Source organism: Leptonychotes weddellii, chromosome X, assembly GCF_054177405.1.
Source record: "Leptonychotes weddellii isolate Sample4059 chromosome X, ASM5417740v2, whole genome shotgun sequence".
NCBI lineage: Eukaryota > Metazoa > Chordata > Mammalia > Carnivora > Phocidae > Leptonychotes > Leptonychotes weddellii.
The window spans coordinates 14,229,455-14,254,886 of NC_138385.1; the positions used below are offsets into that span (position 1 = coordinate 14,229,455).

Sequence of the window (25,432 nt, forward strand, 5' to 3'; positions counted from 1 at the left end):
TACCCCCTGCTCCCTTTTTGTCTTTAACCATTCAACTGCTGGGTATTTCTGGATTCGCAACATCTTTCTTGGTACCCAGAGATGTACTGTATTTTATTGGGGCATACGTTCTGGGCTCTGGCTCACCTGCACAGAGATGCCATCCCAACGCAGTCTTTGAGGAGATGAAGGATTATGCCAGTGGTGCTTTGGGGTGTTGAGATACCGTGGGAGGATTTAAAGAGGTCTCTTGGAGATTACCAGAGGGCTTGCTCTGGCAGGGGGGGTGTGTGTGGCCTCCCTCCTCCCCCCTTCCTTCCCCCCACCCCCTCCAACTTTCCCCCCCACCTCGATTAGTCATGACCAACCTAGACAAATAGTAAAAGGGAATCTTTGTGATAAACTCTCCCAGTATTCTTCTATTTCTTTGGGGCCCTGGACTTGGCGAAGAGTTTCCCTGCCTTTTAAAATTATAAGTAGCCCATTAAACATGCTCTCTACCCTTTGGTTTTGTTTGCTTGTTTGTTTTAGAAATCTTCAGAGCAGGGGCTGCCACTCTGAAGTGACTGGAGTTGAATTTACTGTCACCCCAGAATGAGCACGTGGTTACTGCACGTGACGCAGAGACAAGAAGACAGGACTCCGGAACCGTGGGAACCAGCGTGGTGCGGGGACGCCGCAGAGAGTAGTGTGCTGGGCTGCTTCCTAGCTGTGGGGCCAGGCAAGTTCCTGAGCCCCTTGCTTCCTACACTCCAGATGAAAACAAGAGTTGTTAGCACAAAAGGGTTGGGAAGGATAAATGCGAAAACATAGGTGACGTGCTTTGTTAGGTCAGTGCCGAAAATTCGCGAAGTGGCCGCTCAATATTGACTTTTGTCATTATGAAAATCACCTCCCTGGCTCTGTAATCCTGCTTCCTGTTGAAGAGCAACTGAAGGAGTCACAGGAGCCACCCCCCCCCATCTGAGTCTGGCTATTTTTGAGGCTTCCTTTGGAATGGGCCGGCCCCAGCAGTCCAGGGGGTGGGAGGCAGGGAGGGAGGCAGGCATTATGCTCTGGGTTGCAGCTGTGGCAGGCAGTACAGTATCCCCCACATGCCAGATGAATCAAGCTGAGGGCCAGATCTGGGCTGTGGGCCAGAGGCTCCCCACCCTGATTTATAGTGTGGACAGAGATGTGGGTGTTTTGTGAATATATTTTGATGATGATAAAAAAAGGGGGGGGGAGAAAAAAAAACCCCACCCTTCCTAAAAAATGTGCTGAGGGAGGGAGGTTCAGGCCTATCTGCAAGATTAGAGCAGCCTGACTGTGAGCAGGAGTCACTCGTAGGAAGGAGGCCCCGTGGAAGACTGGCCTGTGAGAGGCAATGCCCCTTGAAACGCAGTGAATTGTGAATGAGGCCCCTGTATGCCAGCCATTGGGGGTTAGACCAGGCCTGCTGGCCCTCCGCAGGTGTGGAGTGGGGGACTAAGCCTGCATTTTAACTCCCCACGTGCACGCCCCACAAGCCGGACAGAGACCACCGGACTTGCTGGGCTCTGGGGAGACCCCCGGCTCCCATGCTTCCCTGGTCCTAACACTTCTCCAGAAACCGGCGAGGCTTTGCTTTGGGGGTCGGGCCTACATCATTGCCAACGGGCTGGGGACAACAGGCGAAGTGTGGGAGGGCTGCCTTGGATGGAGTTTGGAAAAAAAAAAACAAACCACCCACATCCAGGATTTATTCTCAACCTTCAACCCAACACATTTGAGAGGGCTCCCAACTCTGGGGCCGGGAGAGCAGAGTGGAAGCAGGGAGGCCGAGTAGGGGCTGGGAGTGCGGGCTCCTTCCGGAATGTTTCCCCTCCCAGACAAGGCAGAGCCAGGCACAGCCCTCCTTGCTTCACTCAGGAAATGTCAGGCACAGCTGGCCCAGCTTGCTGTATTTCATCTGAGAAAGAACCTCAACCAGGTTCCCTAGGACCCGTACAGATCTTTGAAGACAAGCGGTGTATTTCCCAGACGTGAGGCGGCTAAGCGGACATCATGCTGGAGCGCACAGCACGTAGCCTCACATGGATCTGCAAACATTTTTTCCTGAGGGAAGGGCAGGGAACACTCTCATGCCAATAACCTGTAGTATCTGACAAGTACAATCTGTTGGGGTTTTTTTTTTTTTTTTTTTTTCACTTCTTCACCTCTCAGCACTCCCAGCCTGGGGCCCTCCATTCAAGCCAGGCCTCATCTGGGTCCCTAGTACCCCTGCCACCCGCCATGCTCATTTGTGCCTTTACGCTTTCACTCTGTCTAGAATCTTCTCGTCCCTTGGCGATCTACAACCTCCTTATCCAGTTTTCTGAGGAAACAGCCCCAGGTACCCCTGGCCTCCCCCACCATTGTTGCCGGGCCCAGTTCTTTAGGGGCACGTACTACCTGTGTGTACATCTTCACGAACTCCAAATTAGCCCATCAGTACAGAGGGCAAAGGAGCTGGAAAGGAGAGGGTGAGCCTCTCTCTGTTTGGCTGCCTCTTCAGATCCAGCTCCAATGGGTTTTGGGGAGCTTTTCCTTGGGGTTTGGTTTTTTTTTGCACACACTCCCCTCTTTTATGTGTTCACTCCACCAAAACACAAACCCACCACACCTGCAAGGCCAACCTGGGGTTACTTTCAGAGCCTACAGTGATTTCCCCCATCAGATGAAGCTTCTCTGGCCCTGAGCCCCGCAATTTCTCTGCTTTACCTCTAGGATGAAAAGTCAGGCTCCATGAGAGGGGCTCCAGTCTGTATCACTTGGTGTTGGCTCCTTCGCCAGGATGGTGAGAAGCCCCCGAAAATAAAATAAAATGGCTTCTCAGGCTCTTTTAAATTTCCCATTTCCTTCCTCAAAGCTCAACAAAGGACTTGTGTGTGAAGTGTGAGTGTGTGTGAGTGTGTGTTTGACCATGATGGGAGAAGGCACACAGGATCCTTGTTGTGCATTCCCTTTCCTTGGGAGGAAACCGAAGTGGGTGTCCCGCCTGCTTGCTGGGGATGTCTTTTACTAATAGTTTCATTTGCTGTAACCAAAAAGTTGCATCTCTGGCTTCTGACTACGTCCTACTCCTGATTTGATGCCCGCCAAAAAAGCATGTCCCGTAGATGTTTGGGAGACTGCATATTCCTAGCAGATAAGGGAGTGGGAGGCCATTCCCTTCTCGGGGTGCTGGTGGTTCATTGTAATGAAGGTCAGGGTTTCATTTCCCCCACAGTACTGCTTTTTTGATGATCCGGCTACGGCCAACTTCTGTCCCTGCTTTGGATGGCCCTGTCTCAGCATTTGGGAGCGTCTGCCAGGGACTGGGCTTCATAAAGATTGAGTTTGCTTTGAGATCCTGTTAAAAATGGAGGAAGCATTGTGGGTACATGCTCATTGCAACCCTGGGAACAAACTGTTGGCTAGGAGTATAGTGGGGCCCATTTACAGACCAAATGTGCTAATTATAAATGGTTCTTATCTTGTCATTAAACAGATCTGGCAGGCCTGGGACTTGGCAGCTCTTGGTTAGCTATTAGTTCCACATGCTACTGTACCGGCTGGGCAGTCATAAAACTGTATCTTTTTGAAAAATGGTCCATAATATAGACCAGCCTCCTCGGCACCCATTAGCCCAAATTGGTATGACTTGATGGTCCAATCTTGGGCTGCTCAGATACTGGATTTCATTTCTTCCTGGAGCTTTAGGCAGACTGGAGGGAGGGTCACCAGAGCTGTGTGCAGTGAGGTCGGGGCAGAGGCTCTGGCCCCCAGCCCCCCACCTCCCTTGGCACCACTTGCCTTCCCGCTGTGAGACAGGCCCTCTATGTCACATACTCATCCTGTGTCCCACGCTGTCGAGTCCTGCTAAGGTTGAACTGCGAGTTGGGGTTTAGTTGATAAGAGCCTGTTAACAAGACTCTAGGAGGCAAAAAGCCTCTGTGGGTGGAGGCCACAGTGCTAGAATGAGAGCTGATAGGGTAGATATTTTTGGATTAAGTTTCCTCAGAAGACCACGCAGACCTTTCTGGCATCAGGAGGGAGTGATTGGGAAAACAGGGTGCGGGGGTGGGGGGACAAGTCCCAATACCCCAGAAGTCCCAACAAAGAGACCACACTGAGTCTCCAGGCAGATGGTGGCAATCTCTCTGCTCCTCCCTGGCAGTGTGGCAGAGAGCATTTATGAAGTACCGGGTGGCATGTGTGTCCTTGCAAGTTTAGGGGCCGGACCCTAGGCTAGCTTATAAGGTAAATGAGAAGGCTTTACCCAGCGTTTCTAAAGCTTGATTTGGCTTTCATTTGATTTAAATGTCTCAAAAATAGAGAAAGGAACCAATCTTCTGCTTAAAAAAACACAAATTTGGGAATCAAATCCAACCATTGCTCATTTATTCTCTTTTAAAAGCACGTATTGAGCACTCAGTATGTGCCAGGCGCAGGGCTTAATATATGGCAGGCAAGTATGATTATATCCCCATTTTACAGACCAGGAAACTGAGGCTCAGGTACATTAATCCAGGTCCCACAGCTCTGAAGTGTGATCCCGGAATTAAAACATGGTATAGCAAAGAACACGGGTTCTGAGGTCAGGCTGCAGGGAACATTCTTTGTCTTATAGATGGATGTATGAAATTAAGGGATGTTTATTTTTGTAAGTGTTCTCTGGAGGGGACCCCCGCCCACCTAGGACAACAGCTGTAGCTCAGCGGGGAGGTTTAGTGTAAGGCTAGGCCATCAGCACACAGAAGGCAAGTGAGGGCCGGGAGAGAAAGCACCAGCCAGAATGACTTGTTCAAGGTCATACAGCCATCAAGGGCAGAGCCAAGCCCAGGCAAGAGCACTTCCCCCCACTACTCCCTGCAGCTGGCTGGAAAAGCAGAGCTCTCAGCTGCAACCTCCACAGCAGGAGGTCCTTCCCCCAAACTGTTCCTCAGCCCCCTTCCTCTTGCTTTCAGACAGGAGCTGTTTCCCAGATAGCCATAACTGTATGACCATCAGAGGAGTTTGTGCGGAGTAGTATCTCAGAGCTAACTGAGGGCACTTCGGGACAAACAGACAACCCTGGGGTTTTCATCACCATTTCCCCTGAAGAGCCTTGCTCCAAAGGCTCCCGCATGAAGCTTTCCTTCTCAGAAACTCAATTTGAGCTGTCTGGGAGGATGTTTGCAGAGCAGTGACTGTCCTCTGACCAGGGCTGGTCCTCTCCAAAACAGTAACATTTGTCTCTTGTTGGTCTCTACCTTGTTCCTTTCTCTCCCATGGAGCCTCAGGCCCTCCTGCTCTTGTGTTTTTCCCTCCCCTGACATGATGGCATCTTATGTTAGCTGTCTGCATGTGCACAGTAAAAGCATCTCTCCAGAAAGAATATCACAGCAGCTTGTGTGCCCTTTCCTAGGTCTTTGTTTCAGGGGACAGGAACTTAAGCCAAAGGAATATATCTCTATCAGTGGAATTTCAGGCATTGGCCAGCAAGTGGGAGGGTTAATAAAGGGATATTGAGAGAAGGCACCTTTCTGGCACTTCTGAAATCATACTACTGGCTCTGGATGTCAACTCATTTGGAAACTAGTATCTATAGCTGGAAAATCCTCAGAACTCGTGTGGTCACGTGGAGAGGGCACAGGCTCTGGAGTCAGACTGTCTGAGGTCACATTCTGGCTCTGGCACTCACGAGCTATGGGACCGTGCTTAAATTATTTAAATGCTTGGTGCCACAGTTTTCTCATTCTATAAAACAAGGTAGTCCTAGGACCTAATTCACAGGGTTCTTACATGAATGCAACTAGATAACTTGAATGCATATGAACACTTAGCATGGTGCCCGGCACAATGGGAAGCACTTAGTGAATGATACTTAGTCTTGCCATTCCCTCAGGAAAGCTGCTTTGTCCTTAGGTCCCTGAACTATGTAGATCACTCTGGGTGAACTCAGTTCAACTGGGATTATGGAGTATCTGCTGAGTGCCTAGCCCTCTGCTGGGGGCACTGTGAGTAATACAGTAGAAATCTATGAAGGAGGAGCTGTTTTCAAGGACCTTCTCTGATGGGATGTTTTGAGCTTCTTCCAAAGAGCCCCCTCTGGCAGCTAGGTGGAGAGGCCCAGGGTCTTACACAGCATAGAAAGGGCTTTAAACTCATGGACTCTGCTAGCAGGCAGGCATGTGTTCGATTCTTACCTCCGCCTCTGGACTGTGGTGTGACCTTGGCAAGGCTCACTACCTCCCCATGCCTCTGTTTGGGCATGCCTTGGCTCTTGATCTGTAAAATGAGCATCATCATTACCTTCTTTTACATGATGTACCTGTCAACATAGATCCATACCTATTGCTTTGTGCAGTTATCTTTTCAATCAGATGGAAAAAAGGTGTTGCAAAATGCATTAATATCTTTAAAATTTACCTATAAATATTAATATTATGTGCACTGGTGCTCTTTATTTCTTTGTGTGGATTTGAGTTACTATCTAGCGTCCTTTCATTCAGACTGAAGGACTCCCTTTGCCATTTTCCCCTCTCTTTTTTTTTTAGATTTTATTTATTTATTTAGAGAGCAGATGGCGGGGTGGGGCAGAGGGAGAAAGAGAATCTTAAGCAGGTGCCACGCTGAGTGTGGAGCCCATTGCTGGGCTCGATCCCACGACCCTGAGATCATGACCTGAGCTGAAACCAAGAGTCAGATGCTTAACTGACTGAGCCACCCAGGTGCCCTCCGCTCTTTTTTTAATTGAGGTATAATTGACATATAATATTGTATTAGTTACAGGTGTATGACATGATGATTCGATATTTGCATATATTGCAAAATGATCACCACAGTAAGTCTAGTAACATCTGTTACCATATATACTTATAAAAAAAGTTTTTTCTTGTGACAAAGAATTTTGAGATCTGCTCTCTTGGCAACTTTCAAATATGCAATACAGTATTATGAACTATAGTCACCATGCTGTACATTCTACTCCCGTGACTTACTTATTTTATGACTGGAGGTTTGTATCTTTTGACCCCTTCACCCACTTTGCCCACCCCTAGCATCCCCACCTCTGGCAACCACTAGTCTGTTCTCTGTATCTATGAGCTTGGGTTAGTGTTTTTGGTTCTACATATAAGTGAGATCATATGATATTTGTCTTTCTCTGACTTAGTTCACTTGGCATAATGCCCTCAAGGTCCATTCAGGTTGTTGCAGATGGCAAGATTTCATTTTTTTTTTTTTTTTTTTTTTGTGGCTGAATAATGTTCTCCTTCATTTTTAAGGATCATTTTGCTGGGTATAGAATTCTCAGTTGATAGCTTTTGCCTTTCAACACGTTGACTATATCATCCCACTGCCTTCATGCCTCCCTAGTTTCTGATAAGAAATCAACTGCTAATCTTATTGAGGATCCTTTGTATGTGATGAGTGACTTGTCTCTTGCTGTTTTCAAGATTATCTCCTTGCCTTTGGCTTTTGACAGTTTGCTTATGATGTAACTAGGTGCAGACCTTTTTGAGTTTATCCTGCTTGGAGTTAGTTGAACTTTTTGGATGTGTAGATTAATATTTTTCATCAGATTTGGGGAGGTTTTTGCTATTATTTCTTCAAATATTCTTCCTGCTTCTTTCTCTCTCTTCTCTCCTTCTGAGACTTCCCTTATGTTTATGTTGTACATTGAGGGTGTCCCACAGGTCTCTCAGGCTCTGGTCATTTTTCTTTATTCCTTTTTCTTTCTGTTTCTCACATTGGATATCAACATCTTCAAATTTGCTGATTTTTTTCTTCTGCCTGTTCAAATCTGTGGTAAATTTTTCTCTAGTAAATTTTTCACATCAGTTATTGTACTTTTCAACTCCAGAATTTCTATTTGGTTCTTCTAAAAACTAATTTCTACCTCTTTATTGATATTCTCTCTTTATTGAGACCTCGTTCTCACACATTCCTTTAGTTCTTTAGACATGGTATCCTTTAGCTCTTTGGACATATTTAAAATGGCTGACTTGAATCTTTGTCTAAAAAGCCCAACATTTTGGCTTCCTCAGGGACAGTTTCTAGTGGTTGTTTTGTTTTTTCCTGGGTATGGTCTACTTTGCAGGTATCATAATTTTTTATTAAAAAACTGGTCATTCTGAATATTATGATGTAACCCTGGAAATCAGAATCTTTCTCCTTCCCAGTGTTTGTCGTTGCTGCTGCTTGTTGTAGTTGTTGTTTGTTTGTTAAGTGACTCTATTTGAACTTCCACAAGAGCTGGTTGGCCCTATCTCATAGTTACACTTTACAAAGTATAACTCCCCCTACTGTTTGCTTTGGCTGACCCACAACTCTTTTGATGAAACTTGAGGCCAGTCACTGGGAGGAGCAAATTATAAATATTAAACTTGTCTTATGCTTCTTAGATCTCTGCTGATCTTATGCTTCTTAGATCTCCTCATTTCAAGGAACTCGTAAATCACAGGGCCAACCAGCATTCATTATTTGCCTTCATGTCAGAAAGAGAAAAAAAAAATCATGAGAAATGATCCCATTCCATTTCTCCTAAGAGGGTGAAAACGACTTCCCTAAAGAGAATCAGCCACAATCTGGAAAGAGAGTTGAAATCCATGTCACCCAGGATATATGCCCCCAGCCCTCTCCTTCCATTCCTGATCTTCCCTACTTTTTAAAAAATTTTATTTATTTATTTGACAGAGAGAGACACAGCAAGAGAGGGAACACAAGCAGGGGGAGTGGGAGAGGGGGAAGCAGGCTTCCTGCTGAGCAGGGAGCCCGATGCAGGGCTCGATCCCAGGACCCTGGGATCATGACCTGAGCCGAAGGCAGACGCTTAATGACTGAGCCACCCAGGCGCCTCACTGATCTTCCCTACTTTTGAGGGAAGGGGCACACATCCCTGCAAACTGGGGTTGGCTAAAGTTCTACAGTGTTGCCAGAGACAGGTTCTCACCCCACAGCAAAAGGGGCCAGTTTTCATGGCAATCTGGAGGCAATCAGAGACTGGGGCAGAGGGACTGGAAATGTAGCCTGAGGAGCATGGGCAGAGTATATCCGGCACTGGACACGGAGTTGGGGAGAAAGGGAAAGGGTGAAAGGGAGACAGGCAATGGGGAAAAGAATGGTTGATCAGTTCTGTGTGACTGGGGCAGGCTTACAGCAAGAGGCAGTTTGCTTTTTCTGATTCTATATTTTCACCAGTTTGTATTTTTTATTTATTGATTTTTTTAAAACTTTTTTTTTTTAAGATTTTATTTATTTATTTGAGAGAGAGAGAATGAGAGACAGAGAGCAGGAGAGGGAGGAGGGTCAGAGGGAGAAGCAGACCCCCCGCCGAGCAGGGAGCCTGATGCGGGACTCGATCCCGGGACTCCAGGATCATGACCTGAGCCGAAGGCAGTCGCTTAACCAACTGAGCCACCCAGGCGTCCTAAAACTTTTTTTAAGATTTTATTTTTAAGAAATCTCTACACCCAATGTGGGGCTTGAACTTACAACCCGGAAATCAAGAGTTGCATGTTGTACCAACTGAGTCAGCCAGGCGCCCCTCACCAAACAGTTTTTAATATTGTTATTTGGGTTCTGGTGACACTCCCCAACTATCAACCTTGTACATTCATTTAACAAGCATTTACCATGTATCAGGTACTGGGGATACCGATATGAATAAAATAGGTCCCTCGGGGTCATAGGGGAAACCACTGTATAGAAAATTACAGGATAGTGAGAGCAGGAAAGAAGGCCAGAGAACTGGGGACCCCAGAGAGGCCCCTCACTCCAGCGTGGAGAGGGGGTAGGAAGTAGGATTCTGTTAGGTTTCTGGAAGGAGGTAATGTTTCAGCTAAATCTCTAACCTTAAAGCACAAGAAGTTAGTTAAGTGTTGATGCGAGGAGCATGTGAGAGTGCAGGCATCCTAGACAGAAGGAATAGCAAATACAGACAGAAGCCAGAGAGAGCTTCTGGTACATTCTGAAATGGAAAATAGCTTTGGAGGATGGATATGGAGTGAATGGAGGGTACCAGAAGGAGATGAGATTAGAAAGCTAACTAAGGCCAGATCACAAAATGCCCTGTGTGTTTTAAGGAGGCATCTGTGTTTTATCTTAAGGTTGTGGAGGGGTCAATGAAGGATTTTGCAAGAGGATGACCTGGGTAGTGTAATAAGGTGGTTGACTGTAGAATCATATACTATTGATGTTCAAAACTGTAGCCCTTCTACCAACAGCAGCAGTCTCACCTGGGAACTCATTAGAAATAGAAATTCTTGGGCCCCATCCCAGACCTGCTTGATCAGACACTCTGAAGGTGGGACCCAGTCATCTGTGTTTGAACAAGCTCTCCCAGTGATTCCAATGTTTGCTCAAGTTGGAGAACCACTGCCCGAGACAGATCACCTAGGTTGGAATCCTAGCTCTCCCAGTGTATTACCATGGGCAAGTGCAAAATTTTTCTGAGCCCATTTCCTCAGCTGTAAAATGGGGATTATGAAGCTATTGTGAGGATTAAGGACATTGATGTGTGAAAAGTGCCTGGAGTAATACGTGGTCCATCGAATGTGAGCCATTTTCATGAATGTTATTGTCACCCAAATTCTTTCTGGATGGCTGAATGTTTTTATCTGAACTGTGGGCCTTAGTTTAGTGTCATCGTTCTTCTCCTCCCTTCCCTCTCCTCCCCTCATATGTAGAAAAATAGCTATTACATGTCTGTTGCAAGCAAAGGGGTGCTTAAGGGGAATTCACTTGGAGCTAACACTAGCACCCTAATGAGAATCCAGGTTTGCTGACTATAGAAGAGACGGAGTTCAGGGTGTGGCCTTGGACAAACCCCCTTCCCGGGTCTTGTCCTCAGTATGCTCATCTGTGGAGTGAGGGGGTTGGAACAGATGATTTTGGAGGACTTGGACATTCAGTAATTCTACTTACCTTTAAATGTCAGATTCATCAAATGTTCATTAAGTGTTATTCTAGTAACTATTCACAAGCCTGTGAGATAGGTGGTATTATTATCCCCCAATTGAAAATGAGAACACGAAAGCTGAGAGAAGATAAGCTTGCCCCAGATTGCATAGCACCCCATGGCAGGGCTGAGATTTGAGCCAAGTCTGGCTGATTCTAGGGTGTATGTCTCTTCTGCTTGTCACATTGCCCCCCCCGTGGCACACTGTGGCTTCCTTCAGAGAGATAAATGGGCTTGCCCAAGGTCACACAATGAAGCAAGGGGCAGAGAAAGGACCAAAACCCAGGTTTTCTGACTCCAGGGCCTGTGTTTGGTCTACAAATCACAGTGGCCTCTAACAATGAAGGCTAACAGCATGCTAAGTGCTGGACAGATTAATGGCCTGCCTCTTGCCTTACAGGCTCCAACAATCTAAAGTCAATAGACAACACACCAGCAGTGTAACGAACGGCCATGTGGCACAGAGGTCAGCAATCCTCTGCAGGAGCCAATTTGAAATGCCTAGAGGGGTCCAAGAGGGTTTGAGGTGGACTTCCTGACTGAGGATGCTTTCAGGAGCTATTTGAAGGTGTTAGGACAAGTGACATGCTGCCTCTTTCCAAGGAAATAATGGGTAAAGTTGGAGATTTCTCCATTCACCCCACTCCATCTCCAGAGCGGAGTGTGTACATTGGGGGGCAGGAAGAAAATGCTAGAACGTCTATTCCCATTGCCTCTTTATTTTATCACTTTTAAATGTCTATTTTCTGTATATGCTTTATGATGTAAAACAGACACACTAAAATTCAGGAGTGCCTGATTAGAATTTACAAATTTCTCATGCATAATTTATAAATTTCTGGTTTTGTATATATTATATAATGTCCACAATTATTTTGTTAGTATGCAGTACGTTAATATAATTTGTAAATCGGCAATATATATGTACTTAAGTACATATGCATAAATTAAATATATAAGTAAGTATATTGAAATTATATAATATTTGGGGATATACTCAAACATTTTTCTTTTTTTCTCTTTTTTTATTCAATTAGCCAACATATAAATACATCATTAGACTCAAACATTTTTCTAAATAGGGGTTCAGGGAGATAGGCACCACACCTCACCAGCATCCACTAGGAAGCAATATTCTGAGACTTGCTTATGTTTTGGTAGAGCAGAAACCCTATCTTCTTTGGCATTTATTAGCCACAAATGTCTGTTGGTCCATTTTCTTGGTCTAAGTGTCTACCCGGCAGGCAGAGAATATGGTGGAAACAGAGACCCTGGCTCTGTAGGGTTGACGAGCACAAGATCTCATAATAGGGGGTCAGCGACATCGATTTTGGTGCATCCACACAAAGGAATTTTATCTTGTGATTAAAAAAAATTTAATTTAAATCATGAATGTTAACTAAGTAAAATTTATTTTTTATTTTATTTTTTTAAGATGTTATTTATTTGAGAGAGAGAGAGTGAACGAGCGAGAGAGAGCACACAGCCAGGGGATAGGGGGCAGAGGGAGAGGGAAAAGCAGACTCCCCACTGAGCAAGGAGCCCGATGCGGGACTCGATCCCAGGACCCTGGGATCATGACCTGAGCCGAAGACAGACGTTTAACCAACTGAACGACCCAGGCATCCCAACATTTATGATTTAAAATGTAGGACAAAAATGTCATGATGTGGAGAGATAGTCTTATATTGTAATTGTAAAAAAAAAAGTAATTTGCAGTTATATTGGGATGATTGGTATTTTTATTAAAAGCCCCCCCCAACCATGTATATATGCATGGAAAAAGACTAGGAGGAAATAGCCCAAATTACTCATCATAGTATGTAATTGCAGACATTTTTATTTTCTTCTTTGTAGCTATTTTTGTTTTCCAAAATTTCTATAAGAAGTTTATTATATTTTTTTTACTTTGAGAGAGAGATTGAGAGCGCATGCAAGTGGGGGTGGAGGGTCGGGGAGGGGCAGAGGAAGAGGGAGAGAGTGAATCTTAAGCAGGCTCCATGCTCAGCACAGAGCCCGAGGCGGGGCTTGATCTCACAACGCTGAGATCATGACCTGAGCTGAAATCAAGAGTCAGACACGTAACCAACTGAGCCACCCAGGCGCCCCTCTATAAGAAGTTTATATTGCTTTTGTAATCAGGAAGAACACTCTTTTTAAAAGAAATAAATAAATAGAGCACCTGCACTCGAGAGCTGTGAGCATCCTCTTAGTGCACAATGCCGACCTACAGAAAGAAAAATGAGGCCTACTTGTTGCTGTTTCCTGTAAGAGGATGCTAAAGACCTTATCACATCAGTGTGAGGTGAGGGCAGCAGGGGAGAAGTTTCTCTCGGGTCTCAGAACCAGGAAGAGCTGCAATGGTTTGCTTTTGTCTCATGGACGCTGTGACTCATGTAACTCAATAATCATCAAACGTTTTTGCCTCACAATCCCCTGTGATTTTCTTAAATGTTTTATTTTGAAGTAATTTTAGATTTATGTGAAAGTTGAAAAAAATAGTACAGAGAGTTCCAGTATGCCCTTCGCCCAGTATTCCCTGATGTTAACTGACTTAACCATGGTACAGTGATCCAAACCAGGAAATTAACATTGGTACAATAATACTGACTAAATGTCTTAGTTCAGGCTGCTATAACTAAGTACCACAGAGTGGGTGGCTTATAAACAACAGAAATTTATTTCTCACACTACTGGAGGCTGGAAGTCTGAGAAATGGGTGCCACCATGGTTGGATGAGGGCCTTTTTCTGGGTTGCGGACTGCCATCACATGGCAGAAAGAGGGAGAAAAAGCTTTCTGGGGTCCCCCCCTTTTTTAAAAGATTTTATTTATTTGACAGAGAGAGCACAAGCAGGGGGAGCAGCAGAGGGAGAGGGAGAAGCAGGCTCCCCGTGGAGCAGGGAGCCCGATGCAGGGCTTGATCCCAGGACCCCAGGATCATGACCTGAGTCAAAGGCAGACACTTAACTGACTGAGCCACCCAGGCACCCCTGGGGTCCCCTTTATAATGGCACTCATTCCATCCATGAGGGCTCCACCCTCGTGACCTAATTATCTCCCAAAGTCCCTACCTCCTAATGCCATCACATTAGGGGTTAGGTTTCAACATATGAATTTGGGGGGGGACACATTCAGTCTGTTGCACTAAACAACAGAGTTTATTCACATTTCCCGAGTCCTTCAACTGATTTTTTTTTTTTTCTGTTCTAGGATCCAATCCAGGATCCCACATCGCATTGAGTTGTCATGTCCCCTTAGTCCTTTTCAATCTGTAACAGTCTTTCTCTGTCTTTCATGACCTTGATGCTTTTTTAAAGATACTGACCAGCTACTTTGGAGAATGCTCCTCAATGGAGGGTTGTCTGATATTTTTTCATGATTAGATTGACATTATCCATTTTTGACAAGAATACCGCATAAATGATAACTGTGCCATTCTCAGTGTCCTGACCTTTTGATAACTAAATGTCCCCTTGCACATTTTTATCATACAGTTTTACAGTCTTAAGTGTAAACAGTTGCAAAGATGTTATTTCCAATCTATTGTAAATATCAGCATTTAAAATATAACTGTTTCTTTGTTCTTTTAAATGTATTAATGGAATCTAAACACCGAAGTGATTTTACCCACCATCATTTTATTTGAAAACATATAAACGAGATCTTTTTAAGCATTTAACACTGTACTCCCTCAATCTGTATTTCTAATTCACTTCCCCCAGAGAATTTTATCTTAAGGTAGTACATTTTTTTTAAAAGATTTTATTTATTTATTTGACAGAGAGAGAACACAAGCAGGGGGAGTGGGAGAGAGGAGAACACAAGCAGGGGGAGTGGGAGAGGGAGAAGCAGGCTTCCCACGGAGCAGGGAGCCTGATGCGGGGCTCGATCCCAGGACCCTGGGATCATGACCTGAGCTAAAGGCAGACGCTTAATGACTGAGCCACCCAGGTGCCCCTGGGTAGTACATTTTTATACACAAAAGTCTAATGCTCCCCTCTCAGACTTTTTGGTAACAAAAATATGCTTATAAATTGAAATTAACTTTTACTTCCTGTGTCCACAAAACACTAATTATTTGAAAATATTACAATTGCTGTACACAAATGATAAGAACAGAATATATATGTTAGAAGGTTTTGAAAATAGGGGAGCCTGGGTGGCTCAGTCAGTTAAGCATCCGACTCTTAGATTCGGCTCAGGTCATGATCTCAGGGTCCTGGGATCAAACCCTGCTTGGACTCTGCGCTCAGCACAGAGTCTACTTGGATATTCTCTCCCTCTGCCCCTTCCCCTGCTCGTGCTCTCCCTCTCTCTCTCTCTCAAATAAATAAATCTTAAAAAATAGAAATAATTATTAGCTACAAAAAATAAGTTTATATTTAAACGCATCTTTAATGAAATGGGTGATATTTTTTTTAAGGTATCCGTGGATAGGGCGCCTGGATGGCTCAGTTGGTTAAGCGACTGCCTTTGGCTCAGGTCATGATCCTGGAGTCCCGGGATTGAGTCCTGCATCGGGCTCCCTGCTCGGCAGGGAGTCTGCTTCTCCCTCTGACCCTCCTCCCTCTCATGCTCTCTGTCTCTCATTCTCTCTGTCTCAAATAAATAAATAAAATCTTTAAAAAAAAAAAAAGGTATCCGTGGATAAATATTACTTATTGCTAGAAACACAGTATTCAGCATCAATTCCATTTCTAATTTTCTTTCTTTATATACATAAAGACTGAGAAATCTTATTCATAGAAATAGGAAAATGAGAGTTGACATAATTCCATGAGTTCCTTCTGAGTTACATACCAAAAATCAGAGTGATTGCCCCCAAAAAACTTTTTCCCATTTTTTTATTGCAATGTAATTCACATGCCATAAAATGTACTCTTTTAAAGTATAAAATTCAGTGATTTTAGTATATTCAAAAAGTGGCACAATCATTACCACTATCCAGTTCCAGAATATTCTCATCATACCAGAAAGACATTTCTTACACATTAGCCATCACTTCCCATTCCTTCTCGCCCCCAGCCCTTGGCAACCACTAACCTTTCTGTCTGTATGGATTTTGCTCTTCTGGGCATTTCATGTAAATGGAATCATATAATATGTAGCCTTTTTTTGGTCTGGCTTCTTTCACTTTGCTTAATGTTTTTAAGGTTTATTCTTTTTTATGGCTGAATAAGATTCCATGGTATAGATGTACTGCATTTTCTTTATCCATTTATCAGTTGATGGACATTTCAGTTGTTTCCACCTTTTGGCTATCGTGAATAGTGTTCTTTTTTTTTTTTTTTTTAAGATTTTATTTATTTGACAGAGAGAGACACAGTGAGAGAGGGAACACAAGCAGGGGGAGTGGGAGAGGGAGAAGCAGGCTTCCCGCGGAGCAGGGAGCCTGATGCGGGGCTCGATCCCAGTACCCTGGGATCGTGACCTGAGCCAAAGTCAGACGCTTAATTGACTGAGCCACCCAGGCACCTCTCTCTTTATAGTTCCGATTTGCATTTTCTTGGTGGCTAATGATGCTGAGCATCTTTACATGTCCTTATTGGCCATGTCTTTTCAGATCTTTTGCCCACTTTTAATTGGGTCATTTGTCTTTTTGTTATTAAGTTTGTAAGAGTTCTTTATATATTTGAGATACAAGTAAGTCCCTTATTAGGTGTGTGACTTGCAAATATTTTCTCCCATTCTTCATGCTGTCTTTTCATGTTCTAGATGGTATAGTTTGTGGTACAATGGCTTTACATTTTCACACAGTCTGATTTATCTTCTCTTTTTTCTTTTGTCACTTGTGCTTTTGGTGTCCTATTTAAGAATCCATTACCCTAATCCGAGGTCACGAGGATTTATAGCTATGTTATCTTCTAAGAGTTTTAGTTTTAATAGTTTTAGCTCCTGGTCTCTTGCCATTTCCATGTGAATTTTAGGATCAGCATGTCAATTTCTGCATGAAAAGCCCACTGGGATTTTGTTAGGGATTGCATTGCATCTGTTTGATTCAAAATGATTGATTTGGGGAGTATTGCGATCATAACAATATTATGTCTTCTAATCCATCAATGAAGAATGTCTTTTCATTTATTTAGGTCTTCTTTTATTTTGCTCAATAATGTTCTATAGTTTTCAGTGTGCAAGTCTTGCACCTCTTTTGTTAAATTTATTCCTAATTATTTTATTACTTTATTGTAAATGGAATTGTTTTCTTAATTTGATTTTCAGGGTGTCCATGGTTTATGTATTGTAATACAATTGATCTTTTAAAATTTTATTTTAAATTCTAGTATAGTTATCATACAGTGTTATGTTAGACTCAGGTATCACCCATGTAACACCCAGTGCTCATCACAACAAGTGTACTCCTTAATCTCCATAATCTGTGTAATCCAGCCCCCTACCCACCTCCCCCCGGTAATCATCAGTTTGTTCACTATAGTTAAGAGTCTGTTTCTTGGTTTGTCTCTCTCTTTTTTTCCTTTGTGCTCTCTCTCTCTCTCTCTTTTTTTTTTTTTTGTAAATCTTGTATCCTGCAATCTTGCTGAGCATGATTACTAGCTTGAATAGGTTATTTTGGTAGATTCTTTAGAATTTTCTACGTATAGGGGCACCTGGGTGGCTCAGTCATTAAGCGTCTGCCTTTGGCTCAGGTCATGATCCCAGGGTCCTGGGATCGAGCCCCCCCATCGGGCTCCCTGCTTGGCGGGAAGCCTGCTTCTCCCTCTCCCACTCCCCCTGCTTGTGTTCCCTCTCTCGCTGTGTCTCTCTCTGTCAAATAAATAAAATCTTTAAAAAAAAAAAAGAATTTTCTACGTATAAGATTATATCATCTATGAATAGGGATATTTTTACTTCTTTCTTTCCAATATGGATGCCTTTTATTTCTTTCTCTTGCCTAATTGGCCTGGTTAGAACCTCTGGTACAATGTTGAATAGAAGTGGTGAGAGTAGAAATCTTTGTATTATTCCTGATCTTAGGGAAAGAGCTTTCAGTCTTTTTCTTAAAAGAAAGATTTTATTTTATTTTTAAGGTTTTATTTATTTGCGAGAGAGAGAGAGAGCACACATGAGCAGGGGCAGAGGCAGAGGGAGAAGCAGACACCCCGCTGAGCAGGGAGCCCGATGTGGGACCCGATCCCAGGACTCTGGGATTATGAGCTGAGCCAAAGGCAGACACTGAACCAACTGAGCCACCCAGGCACCCCTAAAAGATTTTATTTATTTATTTGAGAGAGAGAGAGTGGGCAATAGAGAGCATGAAGGGGGAGGGAGGGCGGAGGGAGAGAGACAAGCAGACTCCCTGCTGACTAGGGAGCCCGACATGTGGCTTGATCCCAGGATCATGACCTGAGCCAAAGGCAGATGCTTAACTGACTGAGCTGCCCAGGCACCCCAAAGCTTTCAGTCTTTATACCATTACATTTTATGTTAACTGTGAGTTTTTCATAGATGCCCTTTGACAGACTGAGGAAGTTACTTTCTATTCCTAGTTTGTTGAGTGTTTTTATCATGCAAAGATATTGGATTTTGTCAAATACTTGTCCTGCAACTATTGAGATGAACATGTGGTTTTTGTCCTTTGTTCTATTACTATAGCATATTATAGGGATTGATTTTCATATTGAAATGAATTCCTGGGAAAAATCCCATTTGGTCATTGTATATAATCCCTTTTATATGTTGTTGATTTCAATTTTGGGGTACAGTTGACCTTTGAGCAACATGGGCTTGAAATGCATAGGTCCACTTATATGTAGATCTTTTTCAATAAACAGTAAATGTATTTTCTCTCATGATTTTCTTTCCTTTTTTTTTTTTTAGAAAGAGAGAGGGCGGGGGAGGGGCAGAGGGAGAGGGAGAGAATGAATCCAAAGCAGACTCCATGCCCAGTGCAGAGCCCGACGTGGGGCTCCATCCCACGACCCTGAGATCATGACCCGAGCCAAAACCAAGAGTCGGATGCTCAACTGACTGAGCCACCCAGGCACCCCTCTCTCATGATTTTCTTAATAACATTTTCTTTTCTCTAGCTTATGTTATTGTAAGAATATAGTATATAATATGTATGACATACAAAATATGTGTTAATTGACTGTTTATGTTATTGGTGAGGCTTTCAGTCAGCAGTAGTTAAATTCTTGGGGAATCAAAAGTTACGTGTGGATTTTTCGACTGCATGGGGGGATTGGTGCCCCTAACCCCTGCATTCTTCAAGGGTCAACTATATTTTTGTTGAAGATTTTTTATTATTGTGGTAAAATACACATAACATAAAATTCACCATTTCAACCATTTCAATGTGTCCAACTCAGTAGCATTTAGTACATTCACACTGTTGTGCAATCATCACTGCTATGTAATTCCAGAACATTTTCATCACCCCGGAAGGAAACCCCATACACATTAAGCAGTCACTCCTTATTCTTCCCTCTTCCTAGCCCTTGGCAACCACTAATCTACTTTTTGTCTCCATGGATTCACCTATTCTGAATTTTTTGAGGATTTTTACATCTATATTCATAAAGAATATTTGTCCATAGTTTTGCCCAGGTGTGAGGCGAAAATGAAATTCTTTCTATTTAGAGAATGACTATTATAAATTCTTTATCAGTAAGCAGCCCATAAAGAGGGGGCCTAGCCTTTCTGCCAAACACAATCATTCACAGGCCCCTTTGTACCCAATTCATTTGGCAAGGGAGGGAGGTGTGCAGAGAAAAGGAGGTGAGCAATCTTTCAGCTTTGTCTCCCTTCTGTCTGGTGAGAAAGTAGGACTCTGAGAGAAGTGCTGCCCAGCATGGCTCCAGGCAAAATATAAACAATTTGTTTTCTTTGCCCTCAAATCTCCCTCTTCTGCTGCTGTGTCCAGCCCCTGGTGGCCTCAGGTAGCCAGGTCCTAGGATTAGATCTCTGAGGTCTCTGCCCGCCCGCACCCCTCAGCTGGGACCTTAGGCCCTGAGACTACTCTCATAATTGGTTCCCTATTGAGTGCCCCTTGCCCACAAGCCTTACTAACTGACCAGATGGCATCCACTTGCTTGAGTCACGTGTTCTTGTTTGCTAAGGCCTCCCTAAGTTACCCTGTCCAAATTCTCTGATCATGAGGAATGTCAAGCCCTAAAGCTGTTAAAAGAAAAAAAGATGACTTGCGAGAGAGGCCAAGAAGGAGGTATTTCTGGAGAGCAGGGTGTTCCTTAGGTACTTTTCAAGTAATGTACAAAGGCAAGTTCGTTGTTTGGTGAAGCTTGTTCAGGGAATGGGGAGTGAAAGGTTATACTCCTACCCTCACAGTGCCCTTCAGAGCCCAAGTCCACCCTACCGCTTTGTTGAGAGCCAGAAGTCTCTGGAGAGACTTTGTGACGGGGAACATTTTTTTTTTCTCCATGGAGGCTTCCTGGCTCACACTTCTCCAGACCCCAGAGACACTCCCAGGCTCAAGATGATGTCATTGGAGCGTTTTCAGATAGAGAATTTAAGACTTTCTCTGACTTCATGTGCTTTGTGTTTACAGCTGAACTCAAACTTTACAAGACTTAGGTTCATTTACCTTTAGTCAAAAATTCTCTTTCTTGGCTCCATTTCTAAATACACATGGGCCTCTTAAGTCTTCTTGGCTATCAGGTACCTGTTGATCAAAAGTGCCACATACTTAGGTGGGACTAATGTGGCTGACATGTCCTTTGAAGTTCAAATAGGGTTGGAAATGAGTGCAGTATTGCTCACATGATGTCAACTCACATGTTTGAAATATAGTGTGTGACATTTGACAGACTCAAGCACATGGAAAGACAGTCATTCTTCTTATAGAACCAGAGACTCAAGAATAGGGGAGTGACTTCCCATCAGGGTCTGCTTTTTTTGATGAAGAATGCTATTTCTGGGGCACCTGGGTGGCTCAGTCTGTTGAGCATCTGACTCCTGATTTCGGCCCAAGTCATGATCTCAGGGTCCTGGGATTGAACCCTGTGTGGGGTTCCATGCTCAGTGGGGAGTCTGCTTGAGGATTCTCTCCCTCTCCCTCAGCCCTCTCCTCCCGCTCATGCTCTCTCTCTCAAATAAATAAATAAATCTTTTTAAAAAGAATGCTACTTCCAACCCTAGGCAAGCAGTGGGTTATTTGAGTAGTTTTGGAATTTTAGTAGGCAGGCCTACTCTCCACCCTTGCCTTTACTGTGGGGGGCAGTCCCCACTGAAGCCTTAAGCTTTTTTCTTACACCTGCATGGCTGATAAAAGCAATTTGCCATATGTACACAATGTACTTCTCCCTGAAGAGTATTCCAAGATGGTTCAGGGTTGGCCATTTTCATGGCCAAACCAGAGAAGGCAAATCCCCTGTAAGTAAGCTCCCATTTCTCCTATCTTCACTCATAGCAGGCCTTAGAGCACTGTTTTCCATCGAGTTGGGTTGAGACCACAGAATCCTCAATTCAGCACCCCCAGCAATCTAGACCAGTTGCCTGGAGTTGATATACAAAATGATAATAACTAACATCTTACTGAGGACTTACGGGTCATGCACTGGCTCAGTGCATGCATTATTTTTTTAAATTCACACATTACTCTTTTTATGATACTATTATTTTATAGACAAGAAAACCAAGGCCAAGGGAAGTTATCTTTCCCAAGGTCAAACTGGCAGAACTTGGGCTGCAGTTCTGTTCTGACTTCAGAGACTGACCCCTCCACCATTACGTTATGCCAGTTCATTCATTCACTCAAGAAGTGTTTAATCAGCACCAATGAGATGTTGTCACTGTTCTAGGCACTGGGGGTACAGCAGTCAGAAGAGCTCTACTCAGTAGAACAGGACACTGTGTGGGCCTCCTGGAGGAAGAAGGCCTCTGTGGATCAATGACCCAACAGTGGGCGATATATCCGTTTACTAGCAGGATGAGGGCTCTCAAAATGTGAGAGCTCCAAATTTCGAGCACAGGGAGTGTATGAAAAACACAAGCCACAAGGCAAAGGAGCAGTGGTGGAGTTTGAGCTTAGCTCTGGTCCCATCAGGGCTCCGTGTGCTTAGTATAAGCGATGGCTCATGCTTGAGGTGGAGAACAGGCCCATTCATCTCTGTAACTCTATAAAGGTCAACCACCCAGGGCCCCTCTAACCATAGGCCAACCTTAAGCTTCTCAAACACCCCATGTCTGCTTCTCTCTTTTGCCATTAGCAGCTGGATGTGTGAAGCTCACAGCTCCCTGCAAGGAACCCTGGGGCAGGTCACAGGTGGGGCTGAGCTCACCCTTCCTATGGATACATTTCTCCCTTGTGAAGGGCAAGGAGATAGATCAAAGGACACCTGGGCCCATTTGCTTGATAGGGAGACCCGGGGGAGCTGGAAAGGAAGAGGGAGGAGGGGACTGGGGCAGCCTAGAGCCGTGCCATGATTTATTGGCTTGTTTTGCTCCTGCACTTCTGTTTACCCAGCTGGGCCTGCTGCTGCCCAGGGTACCGGCATGTGCAGAACCACTCTGGCCAGCCTTTGGGGTAGCATCAGAGAGAGCTGTGGACTTGGCCAGCTCCTAGCAAAATTGAGGCAATTGAGTTTGTGTTTTCTATTTGCAAGTTCCCGGCCCCACTAGGCTTTTTCTCACCTCCATGGGGCACCCCTCCACACTACCCCCCCAGTCTCAGCCACAAAGCCCCTCAGCCCTTCTTTTCCTTGGTAGAAAGTGGTGTCACTTGGGCTTCTAAGGCACACTTACACGAACAGGTAAGCATCTGCCAACAGCCTCAAGCCTAATTCTTCTAGCATTTTCAAATGCTGGGCACCTCTGTAATCAATCCATTCAAGAGCAGATTGCCTCCGGAGAGGAAATGAAACAAATAGCTTATGGAAGAGTAGCCGATCCAAGAACATGAATCAAGTCCCGAGTCTAGGCCAGGCTTCTTTCGGCTAATTGATGAACAAAGTTAAAACCAATCCCAGCATCTCAATAATGCTCGCTGCCTGACTTAAACAGCAATAGAGAAGTCCTGACAGCCCCCAGAGTAGAATGATTTCAGAACTCTTTGTGTGTGTGTACATGTGTGTGTGTGTATGCACGTGCGCACGTGCATGCAAGAGGGGGGTGGCCAGGATTTCAGGATCCAAAGGGCCCTTCCAGGCACATGTGGTCAATGGTCTGTCAGTGCATAGAGTCAGCTCTACTTTTCTTACAAACCAACCCAATCTGAAACCAAACAGGAGGAACTGGTGGCAGAGGGCCTCTGGGCCTTGCGTAGGCACTGGGAGTGGTGCTTCTGAGTAGAGGCTTTGCAGTCAGACAAGCCTGATTGGGGGTTTCAAATCTAAGCTCTGCTGCATATTAACTGTTTGGCCTTAGGCAAGTAGCTTAGCTTTTCTGCGTCTCAGTAGAAGACTCTGTTATACGGGAGAAACACCCACCTCACTGCATTGTTGTGAAGATTAAGCACAAGAGAGTGTGCCAACCACTTAGCAACTGGTCTGTGTGCTAGTAATACCTGGGGGCTGTGGTGGTCTGAGACGAGGATTCTGGAGAGCAGAGGATGGGGCACCGGAGAGCTTCAGCACTTCGGGTGTTCATGCCTAATGTTTCCACAATTCAAAGGCAAGTTTAGAAGGTGGAAGCAATGTAAGCAAAAGGTGGTATGTCCATACAGTGGAGTATTACTCAGCCTTAAAAAGGGAGGAAATTCTGACACCTGCTACACATGATAGATGACACCTGAAGATGTTAAGCTAAATGAAATCAGCCTGTCACACACACACAAAAATACCATACGATTCCATTTACGTGGGGGACCTGGAGTAGTCACATTCATGGCGACAGAATGGTGGTTGCCAGGGGCTTGAGGTGGGGCAAAAGGAGAGTTGTTTAATATGTGCAGTTTCAGTCAGGGAAGACGAATTCTGGAGAAAGATGGCACACAACGGTGTGAATGGGCTTAATGCCCCTGAACTGGACACTTAAAAATGGTTAACGTCAATTTTATGGCCTTTCTGGTGGTGACGACCTCCCCATAAGAATATGCCCCTCACGAAGGACCTTCTCCACCCATCCCTGGAAGAGGAGAAGAGGAAGCACAACAAGAAGCGCTTGGTGAAGAGACTCAACTCCTGCTTCATGGACGTGAAATACCCGGGATCCTACGAAGTCACTACCATCTCTAGCCACACACAAACCGTAGTTGTTTGCCGGCTGCCCCTCTACCCTTTGCAGCCCACAGGAGGAAGAGCAAGGCTTACAGAGGGATGCTCCTTCAGACAGAAGCGGCACTAAAAGCACCCAAAATGAAGATGAGTGGGAAACTATCCCAATAAACACATTTTGGATTAAAAAAAAAAATGTCGGGGCGCCTGGACGGCTCAGTCGGTTAAGCATCCGACTCTTGATTTCAGCTCAGGTCATGATCTCGGGGTCCTGAGATTGAGCCCTGCATCGAGCTGCGCATCGGATTCCGCGCTCTGCAGAGTCTGCTTGTCCCTCTTCTTTCCCTTACTCTCAGCTCTCTCTTTTCCTTTCTCTCTCTCTCTCTCACCCTCCCTCTCAAATAAATAAATAAATAAAATCTTTTTTTAAAAATGTCAATTTTATGTTCTGTGTGTGTTGCTGCAATTAAAAAGAAAAAAGTGGAGAATTACTGGGATTTGGGGTATACATGTGAGGAATGAGAGAGAAAAACAAAAGCTCTGGCAAAGGGATGAACGCCCCAGGGAAAGCCTTGCTGGGATTCTGCTATATTCTACTCTACTATGAGAGGACAGCCAATTTCCATAAAGGGACAGAGAGACAGACAGACAGACAGACAGAGACAGAGAATACAGAAGCAAGAAAGGAGGGGGGCCTGGGGCTGTGTCAAATAAAAGCTACAAAGGAATGGAGGTTTCTGAGCTCTGAAAATGCAGCAAGCAAGGAAAGAAGGCTCCATCTCGAGACAGTGGTTACCCCTGGGGTGGGTGAGTCCCCAGCCCCATTTGGGCCTTGGCTGTGCCCAGATGGGGAAACCTCAGGAGGGAAGGAGAAGGTGGTTTGGGCTGGCCCGAGGTAAAAATGGCAGATTCATAAATATGATGGGCTCAGCTCCCCACCACTTCCCAGGCAGAGTGGCTGGGACCAGCCTGTATTCTCTCCCCAGTCTCACTCCCTCTAGGCTCCACAGGGCCCCTGGAGGCTGCCTTCTCCTCTGGTTCAGCTGCCCGATTTCCCTGGAGAGGAGGTTGCAGAGGGGGGCTGCCAGTCCTCACATCCCCAGGCGCCTACTCTCCCCCCCACTCCCCCGGCCACGCTGCCCCTGCACATGTGGCCCCTGGCCGTGTGGACACACCTGAGTCCAGGAACGACCCAAGCTGCAGGGAACCCAGCCCAGGCACGGAGGTAATTAGGCACGTCTTCTCTGCTCCTGAAGTAATGTTTGTCTTTCAAATTCTGCCAACCAAAATGGCTTGGGCTGTGATTTACCATCACAACGTTATGTCATACTTCCTTACTGCTTTTATGACCAAGAAAGACTCCAGGCACAGTAGCCATATTATGTCCTAGCAAACTCCTGCCTAAATTAAGTCACTATTTC

General features: G+C 44.8%; 1 pseudogene; it reads left to right on the top strand.

Annotated features, from left to right (window-relative positions):
• Positions 1-23,383: 23,383 nt before the first annotated feature.
• Positions 23,384-24,365, top strand: LOC102747146 (small ribosomal subunit protein eS27-like pseudogene; annotated as a pseudogene).
• Positions 24,366-25,432: the final 1,067 nt, after the last annotated feature.